Source organism: Hyaena hyaena, unplaced genomic scaffold (genome assembly GCF_003009895.1).
Source record: "Hyaena hyaena isolate Hyena2069 unplaced genomic scaffold, ASM300989v1 scaffold_101, whole genome shotgun sequence".
In the NCBI taxonomy this organism is placed as follows: domain Eukaryota; kingdom Metazoa; phylum Chordata; class Mammalia; order Carnivora; family Hyaenidae; genus Hyaena; species Hyaena hyaena.
The window spans coordinates 1,649,454-1,670,119 of record NW_024080733.1 but is presented as its reverse complement, the minus strand read 5'-3'; the positions used below and the strand labels follow the sequence as shown (position 1 = coordinate 1,670,119).

The 20,666-nt window shown below is 38.8% G+C and overlaps 1 protein-coding gene across 2 annotated transcripts in view; it reads right to left on the bottom strand.

The window, feature by feature from the left end:
- LOC120234048 (zona pellucida binding protein) overlaps window positions 1-20,666 on the bottom strand; it is a 111,347-nt gene that overhangs the window by 10,660 nt on the left and 80,021 nt on the right. The window contains exon 8 of one of the 2 annotated variants that reach the window (XR_005528970.1): window positions 4,383-4,497. The exons of the other annotated variant lie outside the window; for it this stretch is intronic. The gene's annotated coding sequence lies outside the window, so the exon portion shown is untranslated. The remainder of the gene's footprint in view (window positions 1-4,382; window positions 4,498-20,666) is intronic. 2 annotated transcript variants of the gene reach the window in all.

Below are 20,666 nucleotides of genomic sequence, written 5' to 3'. Positions count from 1 at the left end.
GTCTTCAAGGCAGCTAGCACTGCTATTATGTATTATGTATAATATTATGTATTATGTATTCAAGGACATAAAGGAATACATTATCATAATAAGTGAGCAGATTGGAAAACTGCATCAGAGAAATGGAAGCCTTAAAGCATATAAAAGAAAATTCTAGATCCCCAAACTGAAACACTAAAAAAACAAAACAGAAAACTTGGATATGTTTAATAGAAAAAATAATGACAAAAGTAGAATATGTCAGTAAATATGAAGATATACCAACAGGAATTGCCCATTCTATAGAATAATGAGACATGAAAGTTTCAAAAAATGAATACCGTGACGTCAATAAAAACATTGACAGTTCCAAAAGGCTGTCCCAACCAAAAAGACCTGAAAACAAACAAACAAACAAAAACTCTCAGAGTTAACTTTGAAAGAAGTCTGGAAAACAGTCAACATACTGTAAATAGTAATATATATGACAGAACTAAATCTTTCCCTATCAGCAATTACTTTTAATGTAAATGGATTAAATTCTACTATCAGAAGACTGAGATTGACAGAATACATAAATAATACATGATGTAACTATATGCAATCTGGAGAAGACTCACTTTAGATCAAAAGAAACAAATAGGTTGAAGGTAAAAGAATGGAAAAAGATATTCCATGAAAATAGTAACAAGAGAGTGATGGGTGGCTATGCTAGTATCACACTAAATAAAGGAAAAGACATAAAAGGGTCAATTCACCAAGATATAACAATTATAAAAATATATATGGGTATACAGAGCATAACAAAATCATAAGATCTCATTAGCGAATTAAAGAGTCACATGATCCAGGTCAGAATTTATAAATCCACTGCGCCCGCTCTCCGCCTGTGGCCACCACTGAGGGGGCCTCCTTAGCCTCCCTTCCAACTGCCATCGTGTCTACAGCAGAGTCTAAGAGACCAAAGAAAGGGCCGTGAAGCTCATCATTGGAGGTTTGATCCTTGAACCAGCGAAGGGAGTCTGAGGGGCTCCCGAGAGGCCGGGGCACGTTCCTGGATGGTGCGGTGACAAAAGTTCAGACACCAAGTGCTGCAGAGGGATTGTGTGTCATGTCGGCCACCGTGGAGGAGGTGGGTGCAGCCACGAAGGCAAGGCCACACAAGGTTGATGGGAGGTGTGGAGCCCAAGAGGGCTGTCTCAAGATAAGATTCTCAAAGGTCTGGGGCCCACTTAACCGTGAGCAAGAGTTTCGCTGGTGGCATTAGAGAGGACACTGCAGCACACCCTCTGAGAATATTTGGCACAGTAGGGAAAACTGAAGTGACTGAAATCCTGACTGAGGCAGTGGCAAAAAAAGAGGCTTTGCTTTTGTTAACGTCTGATGGCCGTGACTTCAGGAAGACCAGGTGTGGGGCACCTGGGGGGCTCAGTCGGCTCAGGGCATGATCTCGCGGTTCATGAGATCATTCAGCGTGAGTGGCCACAGCTGTGAAGGAAAGTCCCGGCTAAGTACAAGACGCCAGGTCACTGTGGCTCTGGAGCCTTCGGTGGTGGTCACGGAGGAGACCGCGGTAAGCGTGGTGGTGGTCGTGGTGGTGGTGGACATGGAAGCAGTGGCGATGGCTCGGTTGGAGCTGGTGGTGATGACGCGATTCTGAAGGTGAGGGAAGCTATAATGGTCTGTCGGCTACCACACTCCATCTTCTAAATGTGGACCCAGGAAATGAGGGGGTTCGGGAGGCAGAGGCCCTGGGCACTACGGGGGGCAGAGGCCAATATCTGCTGTGGTGGCTGCAGCAGGAACTGCAGCTGTGACAGCGACAGAAGATTTTAGTTTATGTCAGGAAACGAAGCTGAGCAGGAGAGGAGGGCCCGAGAAGTGACAGGGAAGTCACAGGTCACAAGGGATCTGTGGACTCAGCCAGGCGCGGTGATGGCAGGGCCCCGCTGCTACAAGGAAGACAGGTTTGAGACAACAGTCACGTGCCCGGACAAACATCTCGAGGACTGTCACTGCAACTAACTATGCAACAGGTTATTTTAGTTTCTTCAAGAAATTTTTTAAACTTTTATTTATTTATTTTTTTGAGAGTGAGAGAAAGAGAGAGAGAGCATGAGTGGGACAGGGAGACACAGAACCCAAAGCCGGTTCCACACCCTGAGCTGTGAGCACAGAGCCCGATGTGGGGCTTGGACCCAGGAACCATGAAATTGTGACCTGAGCCGAAGTCGGACGCTTAACCGACTGAGCCACCCAGGTGCTCCAATAGTTTCTATTCTATGGAAAGTGCAAAGCATTCCAACAGAGGGTTTTAGTGTAGATTTTTTTTTTGGACCCATGTTGTTTATTGGTCATTGTAACAGTCCGATCACAATGCTGAAGGAATGTGTCTGTTTAAAAATGTGCCGTATAGGGGCGCCTGGGTGGCTTAGTCGGTTAAGCGTCCGACTTTCGCTTAGGTCATGATCTCGCGGTTCGTGGGTTTGAGCCCCGCGTCGGGCTCTGTGCTGACAGCTCAGAGCCTGGAGCCTGTTTCAGTCTGTGACTCCCTCTCTCTGTGACCCTCCCCTGCTCATGCTGTCTCTCCCTCTCCTAGAAATAAATAAAACATTAAAAAAAAAAAAAAAACAACTAAAAATGTGCCGTATAAACGTAGCCTACTCTGAAGCCATTTTGGTAAACTACCCCAACAATGTGCAGTTAGAATCCCTTCAAGGTCATTCCAGGTTGTCTCCCAAATTTATTCCCGACCTGCTTAGGCACAGGAGCCACGGCCTGCAGAACCTCTGGTCCAGTAGAGCTGACGGTCGCTGAGCCTGCAGTGTACTATTAGAAGGATCGCCCGAGTACAGTCATAGAATTCACTTGGCTGTTTCTGGCATACCCTGTGTAATATATCTGAGCTGAATTATGGTATCAGATAAAATTACAAATGGGAATAAAGCTTGTGCATCATATATCACGTGTAATCAATAAATGGCTTAATCTCCTCTTCAAAAAAAATCAACTGCACTCTTATATGCTAACTGGAAAATAAGTCAGTAGAGCAAGAAAACCCCTCAGCATCCTTAAGAATAAATCTAAGAAAAAAACCTGAAAACTGCAAAACATCCTTGAGACAAATTGAAAGGAATTTACACAGATGGAGAATAACCGTGTTTGCTGTCAGGAAGACTGAATATGTTTGAGATGATAATTATTATCAGTTTTGTCTCTAGAATAAATACGATCTATTCAAACTACAGCAGGCTTGTTTGCAGAAATTGGCATGCTAATTCTAAAAGGTACATAGTAATTCAAAACACAGAATAATCAAAGAAATGCTTAAAATGTAGTTTAATAGTTACTACGAAGCTACAGCCATCGACACCTCGGTATTGATGGACTAACAGACATGTGAATGGGCGGGGCGAAATTGAGCCTCTACAAGCATAGTCCACTGAATTCTGACTGAGGTACCAAGGACATTTTAGGACATTTTAATGGAGGAAGACACGTTTTCCACAAATGGTGCTGGATCACCAGGATGGGGTTAATGATCATCAACCCTTCCCTCATACTATATGAACACAAAAATTAACTCAAAATGGACCCCAGGCCTGCACGTACAACCCAGAGTACAAAACAAAAAGCACAGGAGAAAATCTTTGTGGTCTTAGAATACGAAAAGATTTACCAGGACACATGAACCACGCAATAAAAATTAGTAAGCTGGACGTCAACATTTTTCTTTGAGGACGAAAATGGGGGCCAGTCTGGGAGAATTCATTCAGGGCCCATATGAGTTCCCCTGCATCTGAAAGCAGGCCATCCCTATGGAACATTCTGGAATGCTATAAATGATGTCAAGCCAAGAAGCGACTACCACTTCAGAGAATGGAAATCCTCTCTATTTTCTTCAGTTACTGAAAGCAGTTTCTAAGGTAGGTCGTTAATAAAAGCCAAGTGGTGTAAAGTGAAGTCTCAGATAGTGGGGAAAACCTGTATGTTGGAAAATGACTTTGTTCTATGCTGCATTAAGAACTCTTACAACTCAGTAAGACAAAGAACCAGCCTAAAGATGGGAAAGAGCAGACACTGTGCAAACAAAATGCCAATATCCAAAGGGAACTTGAAAATATCTTTTTAAAAGGAATCTGAAAATTAAAACCACAATGAGATACCACTACCACACACACACACACACACACACACACACTCAGACACACACGCGCGCATGCACATGCACACACAATGGAACTGCTAAAATTAAAAGCAGTGGCCATCCATACTCTGCTTTGAAAGGATGTAGAATAACTGGAACTCCCCAACCTTGCTGGCAGAACCTGAAATTGCACAGCCACTTAAGCAAATAATTTGGCTTTTTTTTTTTTTTTTTATAAAGTGAAACATACACTTACCGTATGACCCAGCAATCGCAGTCATAGGTATTTTCCCAGGAGAACTGAAAACATATGTCCACACAAAGACTTGTACAGGAAGGCTCATAGCGGCTTTATTTGTAATGGCCTAAAACTGGAAACAACCCAAATGTCCATCGTCAGGTGAATGGATAAACAAATGTGGTATATCCATACAATGGAATAGTACTCAGAAATAAAGAACAAACCATTAACACGTGCAATAATATTGATGAATCTCAAAATCATTATGCTGAATGAAAGTATTCAGACAAACATTATATACCGCATGACTCCACTTATAGGAAGTTACCCAAAAAATGCAGGCTAATACACAGTGACACAAGGGATATCGGTGTTTGTTTCGGAATGAACGCTAAAGTGGCATCAATTACAAAAAGGCAGAAGCAAAATTCACAGGATTATGGTGAAAACCCTTTTCCTGACTGTAGTGATAGCTTCATGGATGTTTGCATGTCTAAGTTATTACACTGTATGATTTCAAAATGAGAAGTTAATTGTAAGTCAATGTTGAGCCCAAACAAAACAAGTTATAGAGGTTCAGCTAAGTCAATGTGTATTTAGTGAGTATATCATGAAAACCAATAATATCTATCATTATTGACTGCCTCAGTCAATAAAGTGAAAAGTAAAACATCCTGAATTGGGATAAAAAATGCCAAATTCTGGTAACAGATGTATCTAAGCAGAAAGGAAAGACAACGGACTGTGGAGGCCTCGTTTACAGGAGGATTCAGCTGTTTCTTTTTAAAACTGCTTCAAATCTTAGAATAAGCGACAATATAAAACCTGTCCTGAATAGAGACACTTGTTTACTTGTTGCAACGATACATGTGCGTGCTTGCTTACAATATCATTTTATAGGTTTCTAGATGTTTGAAATACACCATTATACCGTTACATATACATAAAAGATCTGTTTCCAAACAGCCATAATAAATCTCTGTCACACCCACACACACCTGCCCCCCAAAAGCAAACCAAATAAGCAAAAATAAACCTCTGGGTACAGATGGCTTCAATGAAGAATTAAACATTTGAAGGGGAAATTATATAAATTTTACAAACTATTTAGACAAAGCAAGAAGAGGGAATGACTGCAACTCATTTTTAAAACCTGCAGTGCCCCTGGGCGCCTGGGTGGCTCAGTTGGCTAAGCACCCGACTTCGGCTCAGGTCATGATCTCATGGCCTAGGAGTTGGAGCCCCGCGTCAGGCTCTGTGCTGACAGCTCAGGACAGTTCAGGTTCTGTGTCTCCCTCTGTCTTTGCCCCTCCCCATCTCACATTCTGCCTCCCTCTCTCAAAAATAAATAAACGTTAAAAAATTAAAAAAAAAAACCCTGCAGTGCCATAATACTAAACTTTTACAAATATTTACAAAACTAGAGATCAAAGTCCCTCATGAATATAGATGCAAATATCTTTAACTGTAAGCATATAAAACCCAGTGATATACAGAAATTATAAATCATACATGATGATCATGGGTAGTTTATATTAGGTAAGCTCATGCAAGGTCAGTTCAACATCTGTGTATCCATGAATCCATCACAAAATATGGCAACAGGTTAAAAACCACGGGATTATCTTGATAGTGTGTAAAAATCATGACAAAATTCAATCACAGTCATCATCAAAAGTCGAAATAAACAGGGAATGGAAGAGAATTCCCTTCGCCCAGCAATGGCACCTCTGAAAAGCCTCTAGCTGGGATCCCACCTAACTGGGAGAGCCTGTGGGCCGTGCCGAGAGGAACAGGAAGAAGACGCCCACTCTCCCCACTTCCGTTAGGCGTTTTTCCGAACACGCCAGCTGGACTAATGGGACAAAATAAACCAAGGGGGTGGGAACTGTGAATAAAAAGTCAAAGTGTCTTTATTCCCGTGTGACACGATCAGGTATGGAAAAAAAAATCCTAAAAATCAAAACTAAACTCTTAGCACAGTAACGGTGTGCAGCAAAGTCAATACTTCTACAAGAAAATAGGAAAAACTCTTCAGGAATCTGGGGTAAGCAGAGATTCCTTGGATGAACACAATTATCCTTGGGCCATCAACAAAAATATTGAGAAAGTTCATTGTGCCAAAATTAAAACTTCTGATGTTTGAAGGACACCACCAAAAAAGTCCAAAGAGAAAACACGTGGACTTTTATTTCCAGAGTATATAAATAAACCTTCATAAGTCAATGTTCAGTAGACAAATAACTTGATAAAAGGACAGAGGAAAATATATGAACGACAATTCACAAAAGAATACGTATGAGTGCTCAAAGAGAACGTAAGACCACAGCTGGTATCGGTGTATGGTAACCGCATATTTGTACTACAAACAGAGAGTATTATACGCTAGTTGAGATGGTTAAGTTTTTAAAAACGGTCCATATCAGGACAGTCAGAATGTGAAACAAGCAGAAATCTCATACATTGCTGGTGGGTGTGAAAATCGTCCAACCAATACCCTTTAAACTTTGGGAGTTTATTAACAGGTTAAACACACCTTACCATATTCCCCTACACTTTAACTCTCACGTAGTCACCCAAGAGAAATGAGAATGTAGCTCCACGCAAAAACTCACGCAGAGGTTTTTTGGCTATTCACAATAGCCAAAACTAGAAACAACCCAAATGCCTGTGAAGAGGTGAATGGATAAATAGTTGTCTTTAATAAGTAGGTGTGAGGGATTACAAAGTGGCATAAGGGAACGATTTGGGGCAGCAGAAATTTCTATATATCTTCAGAGTGGTACTTGCTAAATGGATGAAAACACTGTCAGAAATCACTGAACTGTATGAATAAAATGTTTGCATTTAAAATGAAAATGTGTGCATTTATGACACCTTCATAAAAGTTGATTAAAAAATATTTTCCCACAAATAAAGCTCCTGGCCAAATGGTTTCACTGGTGAATTCTATAAAATATTTAAGGAAAAAATACAATTACTACATATACACACATGAACATATGTGTCATACACATATACATATACGATTTTTCATAATACAGAAGACGAAAGAATATTGTCAACTTGTTTTTTCATGGCTCAAATGTTCATGATGCTAAAACTGAAAAAGAAATTATAATAAAATGCATAATAGAAGTAACACAATTCCTTAAAATATTAGCACCTTAAATACAACAATCTGTAATGGGGATGTGAAGTCTGTCCAAGAAATGTAAGGCTCAATAAATATTTTTAAAGATAAGGTATAATTTTGTTTTATTTTCATAAATGCAGAAAAGCAGTTGACAAAATCCAACTCTCATTCATAATAAAACAGCTCACGAACTAAGAATAAATAGGAATTTCTTGCTCTGATAAAGGATGTATAAAAAACAAATACAGCTAGCATTATACTTCAAGGTGATATGTGGCATGTTTTCCTCCTAAGATTAGCAACAAGATAAGCATGTTCTCATAATTTAAATATTTACTTAAGGCCCCTGCAACAGAGAAGAAGAAATGGGGGCACAAAGATTGAAAGGAATAAGTCATACTTTATTTGCTAACCCATATGATTATTTACATAACGAACCAGAAGGGTCTACAAATTATCTCCTCTAACTAAGTTTCAGAGGTCATGGGAAATAAATCCCACATGTAAACTAAATTAATATTTGTATTTTAACAATCAGCAATGTGAAAAATCAATAAAAAATCCAATTGAAAATAGAGTAAAACATGTGTAAGACACTCTCACTGAAAATGACAGAAGAATACTGATGAGAACACTTCCAGAAGCCTTAAAGAAAGACGGGTACCTCTATACTGGTTTCCATAACAGCTACAGCAGTCTGCATTCCCACCAACAGTGTACAAGCGTTCTCTTTCCTCCACATCCTTCGCCAACACTTGTTCTCTAAGGTCTCTTTGTCTTATTGACAACAACATGATGATATCTCATTGTGGTTTTGATTTTCACATCCTTGGTGATTAGTGATTTTGAGTACCTTTTCATATACCTGTTGGCCATTTGTACGTCTTCTTCTGAGAAATATCAATTCAGGTCATTTGCCTGGTTTTTAACTGGATTATTTGTTTTTACGCTTTTGAGTTGTAGGAGTTCCTTATAGATTTTGGATATTGACCCCTCATCAGATACATGGTTTACAAACAGTCAAAATATGGAAACACCCTAACTGCCCATCGACAAATAAAAGAATAAAGAAAATGTGATTTATATATACAATGGAATATTATTCAGCCTTAAAAAAGAAGGAGATTCTGCCACTTGTGTCAACGTGGATGAACCTGGGAGACATTATGGTACATGAAGTAAACCAGACACAGGAAGACAAATACCGCATGGTTTCTCTCACATGGCAAATCTAAAACAGTCAAACTCAAAGGAGCAGAGAGTCAAATAGAGAGTTGCCAGGGGCTGGTAGGAGGGAGAAATGAGGGGATATTATAGTTTCAGTTATGCAGGATGAATTAAGTTCTAGAGCTCAAAATATAGCACTGTAACTATAATTAATAATATCATATGACATACTTGAAATTTACTAAAGGGGTAGATATTAAGTGATCTCACCACGCACATACACACAAATGGTACCTATATGAGGTATGGGAGGTGATGGATTATCATTGGGAGGTATGGGAGGTTATTTAGCTTAATTGTGGTTATTGTCTCATAATGTGAGCATGTATCAAAACATAAGCTGTACATCTCATACAGAATATTGACATTTATAGCACAACACTGATGAAAAAACTAAAATAGTTCATGAGTACAAAGCCAACATTCTGTCTCAACCATAATTCTATCTGGAACTGACCAGCTGATTCTAAAATGTACATGGAAATACAAAGGACTTTTGCAGGGATAACTAACACAGTATGTCCCGTCCTACACAGTCTTCAATTGTGACTCTGTTGAGCAGTAGTGTCTGTGTTACCTCCTTATGAACATGTGTAGACCTTTGTGAGTATGGCAAAAGTGACACAAGGTGACTTCTGAGGCTAGTCACAAAATACCTAGCTTTTCATTGTTTTCTTAGGACATGAGCTTTTAGATTCTATTGCCATACTATAGTGGAATAGTTCCCAGTGCTCATACTGGGTGGCTTTAGTGCATATTACCATCTTCAGTTAGTATGGAAACCCTCAAGAATGACAGGCATACAGCCTCAGTGTACAGGAAACTCCTGCAATCATAGGGAATAATCAGCCGAGACTGAACTCTGGTTCAGCCTAATAAACCTTAAAAGCAAGATCAGAAATGGTCAAACTGTTTCCCAACAACTTACCTGTGTCAGGACAAAACTCACTAATATAAGAACACAGAAGTACAAAAGCATTCAACAACAAACAACAAAACATGCATAATGTAGAGCAGTCAGTAAAAAATTAACTGGTATGAGAGGCAAGGAAGTATGATTTATAATGAAAAGAAAATAAATGAACTGCAAGCTACTCTGAACACACATGCAAGAACTAGTGAAAGACGTCACTTAAACCATTAATAAAACAATATTCCATAAGTTCAAACCTTGAATCATGGAAGATATAAAAAGTGTTTAAGTTATCTGGAGGTCAAAACCTAAGAATGTGTGAGATGAGGGGCGCCTGGGTGGCTTAGTCGGTTAAGCGTCCGACTTTTGCTCAGGTCATGATCTTGCGGTTCGTGGGTTCGAGCCCCGCGTCAGGCTCTGTGCTGACTGCCAGCTGGGAGCCTGGAGCCTGTTTCGGTCTGTGACTCCCTCTGTCTCTGACCCTCCCCTGCTCACACTGTCTCTCTCCTAGAAATAAATAAAACATTAAAAAAAAAAAAAAAAGAATGTGTGAGATGAAACAATACACGGGGTAGGCTTCACGGTAGATTGGATGTCGCAAAAGAAATAATCAGTAAAATGTGAAGATGAAACAATAGAAACTCCAAAATAAACACACAAAAAGCTGTGAGAAAATGTTAGTTAGGCTCACATGCTTTTAAACGGATTCTCTAAAGGAGAAGGGGTTAAAGTTATTTAAATAAATAAAGCAGAACAATTTTCTGAATTCGAAGAGCACAGTGTCCACAGATCCAATAAACTCAAAGTCCAAGGGCAAGAACCACGCAGAAAAAAACTGCATCGAGGTGAATCACATGTATGTTTTTTACAATCAGTGATAAAGAGAAACTCTTTGAAGGATCCCTGGAAAGAGACACACCTACTATATGAGGGACAAAGACAGAGGTGACAGTGGACTTCCCACTAGAAGCAATTCAAGTTAGAAAACAAGGGGCCACACTGGAAAAGTGGATAAAGAACAGAAAAACCGTCAACCTAGATTTCTATATCCGGTAAACAAAGTAGCTCAAAAATGAAGAAAAAGAGACGTATTTTTCAGAAATTAGAAAGATGAAGTATTTCCAACAGCAGAGTCACACAAGAATAAATAAATAAAATCCTTCAGGCCATTGGAAAACAACTGCGGATGGATGTGAGTCTCCATGAAGCATGAACACTACTGGAAATGGTACTTACATGGGTAAATATGTGAGAAATGCTTATTATTTATGTCCTGCTAAAAGATAATCAGCTAATAAAAATAATAACAAGGTAGTGTGAGATTTGTGATATATACAAAGCTAAAATGGATGCCAAGAATAGCATAAAGGTCAAGAGAGGAGAAATGGAAATATACTATGTGAGGTACTTAGTGCTTATGTGAATGAACAGAATACTACTTAAAGGCAGACTTCAATAAATTAATGATATACACCATAGGCCTAAAGCAACCAGGAAAGTAAAAATACACAGATTTGTACTTAATAAACAGCAAGATTAACAGAATCAGTTATATTCAACTGATTTAGTCAATGTGGAAAAATACATAAAAATGGAACAAAAAAATAAGAGGGAAATAGAAAACAGTGAGATGATACTCTTAAACCTAACAATATGAATTGTCACATTACAATGGGTTTAAAGGTCCCAACTAAAAAGTAGATATTTCCAGATTAGCTTTTTTTTGAAAGCAGAGTCAAATTATACATTGCCAAAATACGTACATCTTAAATTAAAAAAAAAAAAAATTAAAGTAAGGAAATAGTAAACGATGCAGCATAGCATGTGTACTGGTTAGTTTTATGTGTCAGCCTGGCTAAGCACTATTGGCTGGTTACTTGGCCAAGCGCTGAGCTGGGAAGGCATGGCTGCGAAGGCACTGTGTGGATGTGGCTAACACTTACAATCAATGGACTCTATGAAAGGAGAGAATACCCTGGTGGGACTGATGTACTCAGTTACAAGGCCTAAGAGCAGAACTGAGGCTCCCGTGAGTCAGAAGAAATTCTGCCTGTGAACTTCAGCTGTGGCGTGTGGCCATGAGCATTTTGCTAATTTCCCTGAGGTCCTGCCCTATGGACTTTTAAATCAATTAACTAGCTATTAGAATCACCTAAGCCAATTTCTCACAATACATCTCTAAATATCCATATACTTTAATGACTCTATTTCTCTGGTGGAATCCTGACTGATAAACCATATTAACATTAATAAAGAGAAATCTTTGTTACTTATTAGGCAAAGGACAAGCCAGAGGAAAGACAAGGGATAAAGGACCCTTCATAACGACAAGGGTGTTACCATAAACAGAAGGATATGATAACCTTAACCATTTATACAAAAATAGCAGAAGTTCAAAAGAAATGAAAAAAAAACAACACTCATGGAACTAAAAACAGACAACTCAATCACTTTAGTAAGAAAGGTAAATAAACACCTCTAAATCACAGAATAAAATTCAGACAGAAAATCAGGGAAGATGTAGGAGATTCAAACAATATGAACAACCAAACTGACCTGTTTGATATTTACAGAAGAACACTGTACCCAGTGATGGAAAAATACATACTATCTTGAAGTATGAGCGGAACATTTACCAAGATATACCATTTGCTGGGCCATAAAACATTTCGATAGAGTGTTCAAGTTGTGTAAAGTATGTTCTCTGACAAAAACGGAATTAAACTAGGTCTCAATGAAAGAAACATATCTGGAAATCCCCTTAACATTTAAAAATTAAATGCCACACTTCTAAATAACTGACACCTCAAAGGAGAATCAAAAGAGACATGGGCATTGTGAAGTGAATGAAAAGGAAATACAACATGTAAAAATCTGGTAAGCACCATTAGAGCAACGCTAGGGTACTGAAGGATACACATTATCAAAACATTGCCAAGAGAAGAAAATAACCTGAAGAGTCATATGTATTTTAAAAACTGAACCTTTAGCAAAAACCAAAGGACAAAACAAAACAAAAAAAGTTCCCAACAAAGAAAACAAAATAAAAGGTGTACTCTGGCTCTGCCTTGCTGCTCATAGTAAAACGCAGGAGGAAAGAGAGAGATAGAGGACTGCACTGTTAGGCAGAAAGAACCAGATTGTGATCATGAGAAAGGTTCTTGGCCTACTCACATTGCAAGAGATACTGGAATTGGGATATTTGCTAGCTTAAAAGCAAGCTCTGCAGACAATGGTGTGGCCGGATAAACTGTTGCTACTGAAATTAGGTATGTGACTCATAGATCCACTCAACTGTCCTAGAAACCTGGAATTGACAGTTATTCAGGAAAGATCTGTGCCTCCACAGGATTTCTGATTAACGGTGTGAGTATCTAGGGCATACACCAAAAACCTGCAAGGTTTTGTGACTGTTTTATGGCAGAAACACTGCCACCCTGGACTAAAGGGGACAGACAGGATGAAATTAAAGAGTTCCAAATTAGTTCCAGATTTTTACAAGCAGGGAATGGGCCAGTATTCTTACCTGCAAACATGTGCTCTCCTTCGAGGAAAGGGAGGAATGATGGGCAGGAAAGCATCCCCAGGCCCAGTGGCCGACCAAGCCAGAGCCACGGGCCTAGAGCCAATGCACTGGCTCTGTGGACCCAGAAGCCAGTGCCTCTGTGGGTCCCACGGGAAAAGGCCTGAGAGGCAAAGGTCTATTCTGAAGCCCTGATATTTAAAGGACTTTTCCCTCCTGAGTTCCAAACTGGCTGACTCCTTTCTTTCTGCCCATTTCGTATGCGTATCCCGCCATTTTATTCTGGAAGTAGATTAACTTGTTTCCTAAGTTCAAATGTCCATAGACTGAGAGGAGTTTTGCCCCAAGATGGATCACCTGTGGATTCACAACCATACACAGTGTGGAGGACTTTAATAATGGGGATGTGGAACTTCTGAATCTGCATTTAGGTGAGATCTCAGACTTAGAGCTCAAGTTGTGATGGAATGAAATTTTAGAGGATGCTGGGACAGGGAATGTAGTTTGAAAGCGGCACAGTCAAGAATTTTGAGGGGGGCTAAAGGTAGATTTGTAGTATGTTGAATTATGTCCCTCAAAAAGATAGATCAAAGCCTTAACTCCTCTTACCTTTGAAACTAATCAAAACACTATACTTAAATGAGTAAGAGAGCATACTACAGTATCCTTAAATATAAACCATATGTTAAATATAAATGGATTAAAAATCCAATTAAAAGACATCATCAAAATGGAGGAAAACTTGGAAGGTTCAGCTATAATGCTGCTCATAAGAGACACACATTAATTACTTTTAAAAAATGAAAAGGTTAGAAAATATCACGCAAGTAAAAATCTGGAGTGGTTTTGTTAATTTGAAAATTAATTTTAAAAACAATCATATTTGAGAATTTTGACCATTTTTTCTTGGTAAGTGACAAAACCGAACAGAACAAAGAGCCATAGAAGTAGATCAAAAATCCCATTTGAATATAGGATATACTAAACAAACATGCATTATGAAGCACATGAACAAAACTGAGATTTATAGACCAATACACTCAACAACTACAGGATATACACTGTTTCCAATAAAATGACTAAAAACATATGGATTAAATGAACACAGTATTTTCATTCACCACAGTAGATTAAATCACAACTCAATACCAAATTATATTTTGAAAATCACCAAATATTCAAGATGCATTTTTTTCTGAGGAGGAAAAAAATTTTGAAAACAAGGGAAGAGCATCAGCTGGCAGTTTGGTAGTGATGTGGAAAAGGAACAAAGGGGTAAAAATTCAGATCTTTAAAAAAATAAAGAACTACAGCAACAGCTGTCCTTCCTGGGTGACTCTGTCTTCTGAGCGCCTCCCGCACGCCCCGCCTCAACTCTGCCTGCCCCTTTGCGGAGCACCCCAGAACTCCTGGCTCACACCCCACCAGGGCACCCCCTGCACAGAACGCCCCAGGACAGTCACTTTGGTCTCAGCTATCCTCCAGGGTGCCCTTTGTACAGACAGCCCTGCGACCCACTGGCTTCCAAACACTTCAGCTGTCCTCACACGGTACTCTCTCCTTTGAGCACTGGGACCACCTGGTCCACACCAACTTCAACTCTGGTCATCCCACCAAAGCACCCCCTAGCCGTGCTGGCCTCAGCTACAGCCAGCCAGCCAAAGTCACCAGGCACACACTGTCTACAGAGGGAAGGATCATACACAAGACCATTCCTTCAGGTTTACGAGAAGCTATCCAACCCACCTAATTCCCGGAAACACATAAAGTCAATCAAAATGAGACGGGAATATACTTCAAAAAGAAAGAAAAATATAAAACCTCAGAAAAAGAACCAAATGAAACAGAGATAAGCAGTATGCCTGAGAAAAAAAATTTCAAATGATGATTGTAAAGATGCTCACTGAGCTAGAGAGAAGATATGAACTCAACGAAAACTTCAAGAAAGGGAGAGAATATATAATAAAGAACTTGTCAGAACTGACGAATACAACAACTGAAATGGGGGACAGAGGAGAATGAAGCTCTTGATCCTGGTGTCACCTGGGTGTAGAGACAGAGACAGAGACAGAGAGAGAGGGAGAGTGAGAGAAATTAAAAAAAAGAAAAATGAAAAATATACCAGAGGGAATCAACAGATCAGCAGATGCAGACAGATCAGCAATCTGGAAAACAGGGTAGCTGGAAAGCACCCAAGCTGAGCAAGAAAAAAACAAAAAAATTTTAAATGAAGTTAGGCTAAAAGATCAAGCAGACAAAACATTTGCATTATAGAGGTCCCAGGTTGAGAAGATGAAGAGATAAGGGAGAAAAATTATTTGAAGAAAAAAGAGATGAAAACTCCCCTAACCCAGGAAGGACTTAACAAATCCAAGTAGGATAAACTCAGAGACGCACAACAATGCACATTAAAACCTAACTGTTGAAAGGCAACAGTATAGGAAAATATTGAAAGAAGCAAGACATAAGCGATTCATCACATACATGAGATCCTAGGTCAGACTATCACCCAATTTCTCAGCAGAAATCTTCTAGGCCAGAAAGAAGCGGCACTGTATACCTAAACTACTGAAAGAATAAAAGGGTCACCTGAAAATTCTATATCTAGCAATAATGCCCGCCCTCCGAAAACAAGGGAGAAATTAAGGTATTCCCAGATAAAGAAAAGTTGAGGGAGTTCATTACCAAACCACCTGCCCTACAAGAAAAGCTAAAGGGAGTTGTTAAAGAATGCTAGACAGTAACTCAAAGCCAGGTGACTATATAAAGATCTCTGGTAAAAGTAAATGCATGAGGAGTATAAATGTGGGTATTACTATTATTTTAATTTTTAACCACTTTTTTTTATTTTCAAAAGGATTTTCAGACAAACCCATAAAAATAATTATACATCTCGGTTTTGGAGCACACAATATTAAAGATACAATTTAGGACACAAACAAAGGGGGTGTAGAGCTTTTATATTTGAATGAATTAAAGTTGGTATCAGTTAAAATTAGACTATTATAAAGTCAGGTTATTATATGCCATCCCCACTGTATAGCTCTGCTATAAATATAAAGGAAATAAGAAGAGAATCAAAAAGCATCACTATAAAAAAAATCAACTAAACAGAAAAGGACATCAATGGGAGAACTCAGGAACAAAAAAGTTTTAAGAAATACAGAAAAAAATATAAAAAGAAAACCTGAAGCCCCTTCTTTAAGCAATAACTTTAAATGTAAGTGGATGAACTTCTTTAATCAAGGGACAGATACTGGCAGAGCGTATAATAAAAAATGATGCAATTACATGTTATCCAGAAGAGACCCAAACGGGCCTGAGATGCAAACAGGCTATAAGTGGAAAAACAGAAAAACCTTATTTATTACATGAAAATAATAACCAAAGAAAGCTGGAGTGGTATCCTAATATAGACAAAACAGACTTTCAGAGAAAAACTGTTATAAAATAAAAAGATGGATAGTACATACTGATGAGGGACAATTCAGTTCATCATGAAGACACAACAATTATAAACATATATGTGCGCACCTAACAATAGAGTCCTAAAATATATAAAGCAAACTGACAGAACTGAGGGAAAAAGAGTTACACAAAATAGTGACTTGAATACTCCACTTTTAATAATAACAACCAGACAAAAGATCAATACAGGGCTCAAACAAAACTATAAGCCAACAGAACTTAAGAGACATACACAGAAGCCGACATCACATTTTTATCAAGTGCACGTGGGACATTCACCAGGACGGACCATGTGTTGGGTCACAAAAAAAAGAAGTCTTAATCAATTTTAAAAGATTGAAATCAATGAAGTATCCTTTGTGATCCCAACAGAATGAAACTAGAAGTCAGTATAGTAAGAATACTGGAAAATCAACAAATACTTGGAAATCAAACAATATAAACAACCAATGAATCAGGTAATAAACACAAAGAAAATAAATAACATGAGACAAATAAAAATGAGAACGCAATATATCAAAACTTAAGGGATGCAGCAAAACAAATGTTAAGAGTATTATTTATAACTCTAAATACATATGTCAAAAAAGAAGGAAGATCTGACATGAACTTAGCTTAAGGAACTAGGAAAGGTGAAATAAACTCCACACAAAGCCAGCCGAATGAAGGAAGTAATAAAGATTAAGGATGAGGTTAATATGTATATATTTATATACTACATATAATAAATACAATAGAGAAAATCAACAAAGCCCAAATAAAAAAATTGACCATTTCAGCTAGATTAAGTAAGATTAAGAACATTACTGATTTTACACAAACAAAAACATAGGAACATTATTACTGATTTTAAGAATATAAAACTATATAATAATTGTACACCAACCAAACTGAATAACCTAGGTGAAATGGAAAAATTTCTAGAAACACATAATCTATTAAAAACGACCCATAAGGAAGTAAAAAATCCAAATGGGCCTGTAACTGATAAAATAATGAATCAGTAATCAAAAACCTCCCCATAAGGAACAGCCCAGGATTACATGACTTCACGGATGAATTTTACCAAAATTTAAACGAAAGTATCACAAATTCTTTTCTCAAATTCATCCAAAAATTTCCAAATGAGGTAAAACCTCCTAATTCTATTAGGATTTCCCTGATATCAAAGCCAGACAAAGACACTATGAGAAAAATACAGTCCCTTATAAATACTGATGCGAATTCCTCAATAAAATACAAAGAAACCAAATTTAGCAATCAAGTGAGTTTTTATTCCCAAAATGCAAGGATGGTTCATCATATGAAAATTTGATTGATGTAATATACCAGATTAACAGAATAAAGGGAGAGAAATCCAACACATCCTCATCTCAATGAATGCAGGAAAACCATTTTCCCAATGTCAATATTCACTCATGATAAAAATAAACTATGAGTGGAAGAAAACTTTCTAAACATGGTAAAGGCCATATATGAAACACTCATAGCAACAATAAAAGACTAAAGCTTTCCCCCCAAATTAAAATTAACACAGATGTCCACATTTGGCATTTATAGTCATCACAGTGGAAGTTCTAGACAGAGTAATTTGGTAAGAGAAAGAAATAAAAGGAATCCAACCGTAAGTGAAGAAGAAAATTCTTTCTGCTCATGGATGACATGATCTTATGATTTAAGAAAAGCACCCCTATGAATCTAATAAACAAATTCAGTGAAGTTGCACCATATCAAATCAATACACTAAAATAGCTGCATTTCTATAAATTAGCAATGAACAATTCAAGAGAAAAATTTAAAAATTATTCACAATAGCATCAAAAAGAATAAAATTTTTAGAAATAAATTTAAGTGAGGAGGTAGAAGTCCTGTACACTGACAACTACAGCTTTCAACATTGCTGAAAAAAAATAAAGAAGACATAAATAATTGGAAAGACATCTATATTTATGGATTGGAAGGCTTAATATTATTAAGATGAGAACATTAATGCCACACAAGGCAATCTACAGATTCAGTGCAATGCTTATCAAAATCCCAACTGTGTGTGTGTGTGTTTTCAGAAATAAAAAAAGCCACCTTAAAATCCATATGTAAACTCATGTATCTACAAGTAACTAGAAAATCTTAAAAAAGAAAGACGAAATTGGAGGAATCACACTTTCTGATGGAAACAGTGTGGCATGAACACAAACACCCAGACCAGTGGATCAGAACAGAATCCCGGAAACAAACCCTCCCCTACAGGATCCACTGATATCCGACAAGAAAGCCAAGACCATCCCAGGTATGATGGATGGGCTTTTAAACAAAAGATTCTGGAAAACTGAATAGTAAAGTAAATATGCAAGTAAATAACACCGGACCCTGACTTTCCCCCATACACAAAAAACCAATTCCCAAAAGACCCGTCCCCCCCAATACCACGATACTGGGACTTAAAACATATCTCCCTGTACCTATACAGATACTTCAACTGAGCATTTAGTAGAACGTGAACTTTTCAACACACGGGTCTGAGAAACTGGACGCTCAAATTGAAATAAATCACCCTGCAACTTGACATGACAGAAAACCATTTAACTGAGATCTCAGTTATACCACACACTCCCACTTAAAACTTAAGAGCCACACCTTATTCCTCCCGTCCTCCTCATGCTTTCACAATCCACGAATGGTTTTTCTTGCCTGTGCCCCTTCAACGTATGAAATCCATCCACTCTCACTATTGCCATGGCCAGGAATCAGTTACTAAGTACGCCACGCTCAGTCTTACTTTTGTGTTTTTTCTCTCTGCCAGGAAAACTCTGTTCACAGATCTCTGCAGGTCATGCTTCTTCTCATCACACACGGCGCAACTCAGGAGTCACTTTTTGGGTGAAGTCTTCCTCAAAATCCAATTAACGTAGCCCTCCATCCAAACCCTACTTGCTCTCTCTGATGGTCAGTCTCCATTTAAACCACAGCCTGGTGTATTCCCCCCCCCCCTTCTGTGCCCTGTTCTATGCCTCTTGGAGCCAACACTGATAGACTCCTTATCACCCAGGGTCCCTCCCCTTGTGTCTGGCCAGGGGGAGGCTCCCTGAGAGGTCTGCTGGACACGGCATTCCTTTCCCCTGGCCCCCTGCCGGGCATCCGGTGTGACCGCCTCACCACATGCCCACAGCCTGCACCAGCCATCCCGTCTCCCCAGCTCCAGCCTGTCGCCGTCCTCCTTCAAGCCTGCGGATGCTAGATGCTTCAAGGTGCTGTGGTTCTAGATGCTTCAATACACCTTACTGGCCATTCGCCCCGCCCAAACCTCTAACAACGGTACTTTTATGACATGCTACTGAAAATACTAGTGAGCAGGCCTCTGTTTCCTGTTTGAACCCGACTGATACACTAGAGTATATCACATCACCTTGTTTCACGTGTTTTATTGCGCCCTTCACCACGTGCAATCATTTTGTTCACTCCCCTGTTTAAGAGTTGATAAATTTAAACACCAGAGAAGCAACTTTTTCAGGTCGTTCATCAATGTATCCGTAGGGTCTGACGCTGCGAGATAAGCACTGTATTTATCTCTGAATTCTAACAGATGCTTGGATGAATAAAATATAAAACAATGCCACTACGGTGCTCAGGGTATTTATGAGTGGCTGAAAGATAACGAGGAACTGGCTCATAGCGGGTATAGCAAGTTATGCCACGAAGCCAAGGTTTTATTACTGAAGGTTTTAAAGTAAGAAAAAAAAAATGAAGGGATTACATTTGGAATTTAGGGGTGTAAGTGGAAGCTATGCGAGATACGGGCTGAACAGGAGAACTACGGGACACCAGTTAGGAAGGGAATGTGATCATTCCACACGCGTGTACACGCGCGCGCGCACACACACACACACACACGGAACTCAGATTAGATGACTAATAGGGACAGAGAGGAGAAGATAAATTTGGGAGAAAGACCTGAAGGAGAATTTAACTGCAGGTGTGCAGTGAGGGAGAAAGATGGTGCGGAAGAGTTAAGAGGAGGTGACGGGACGCTGTCCA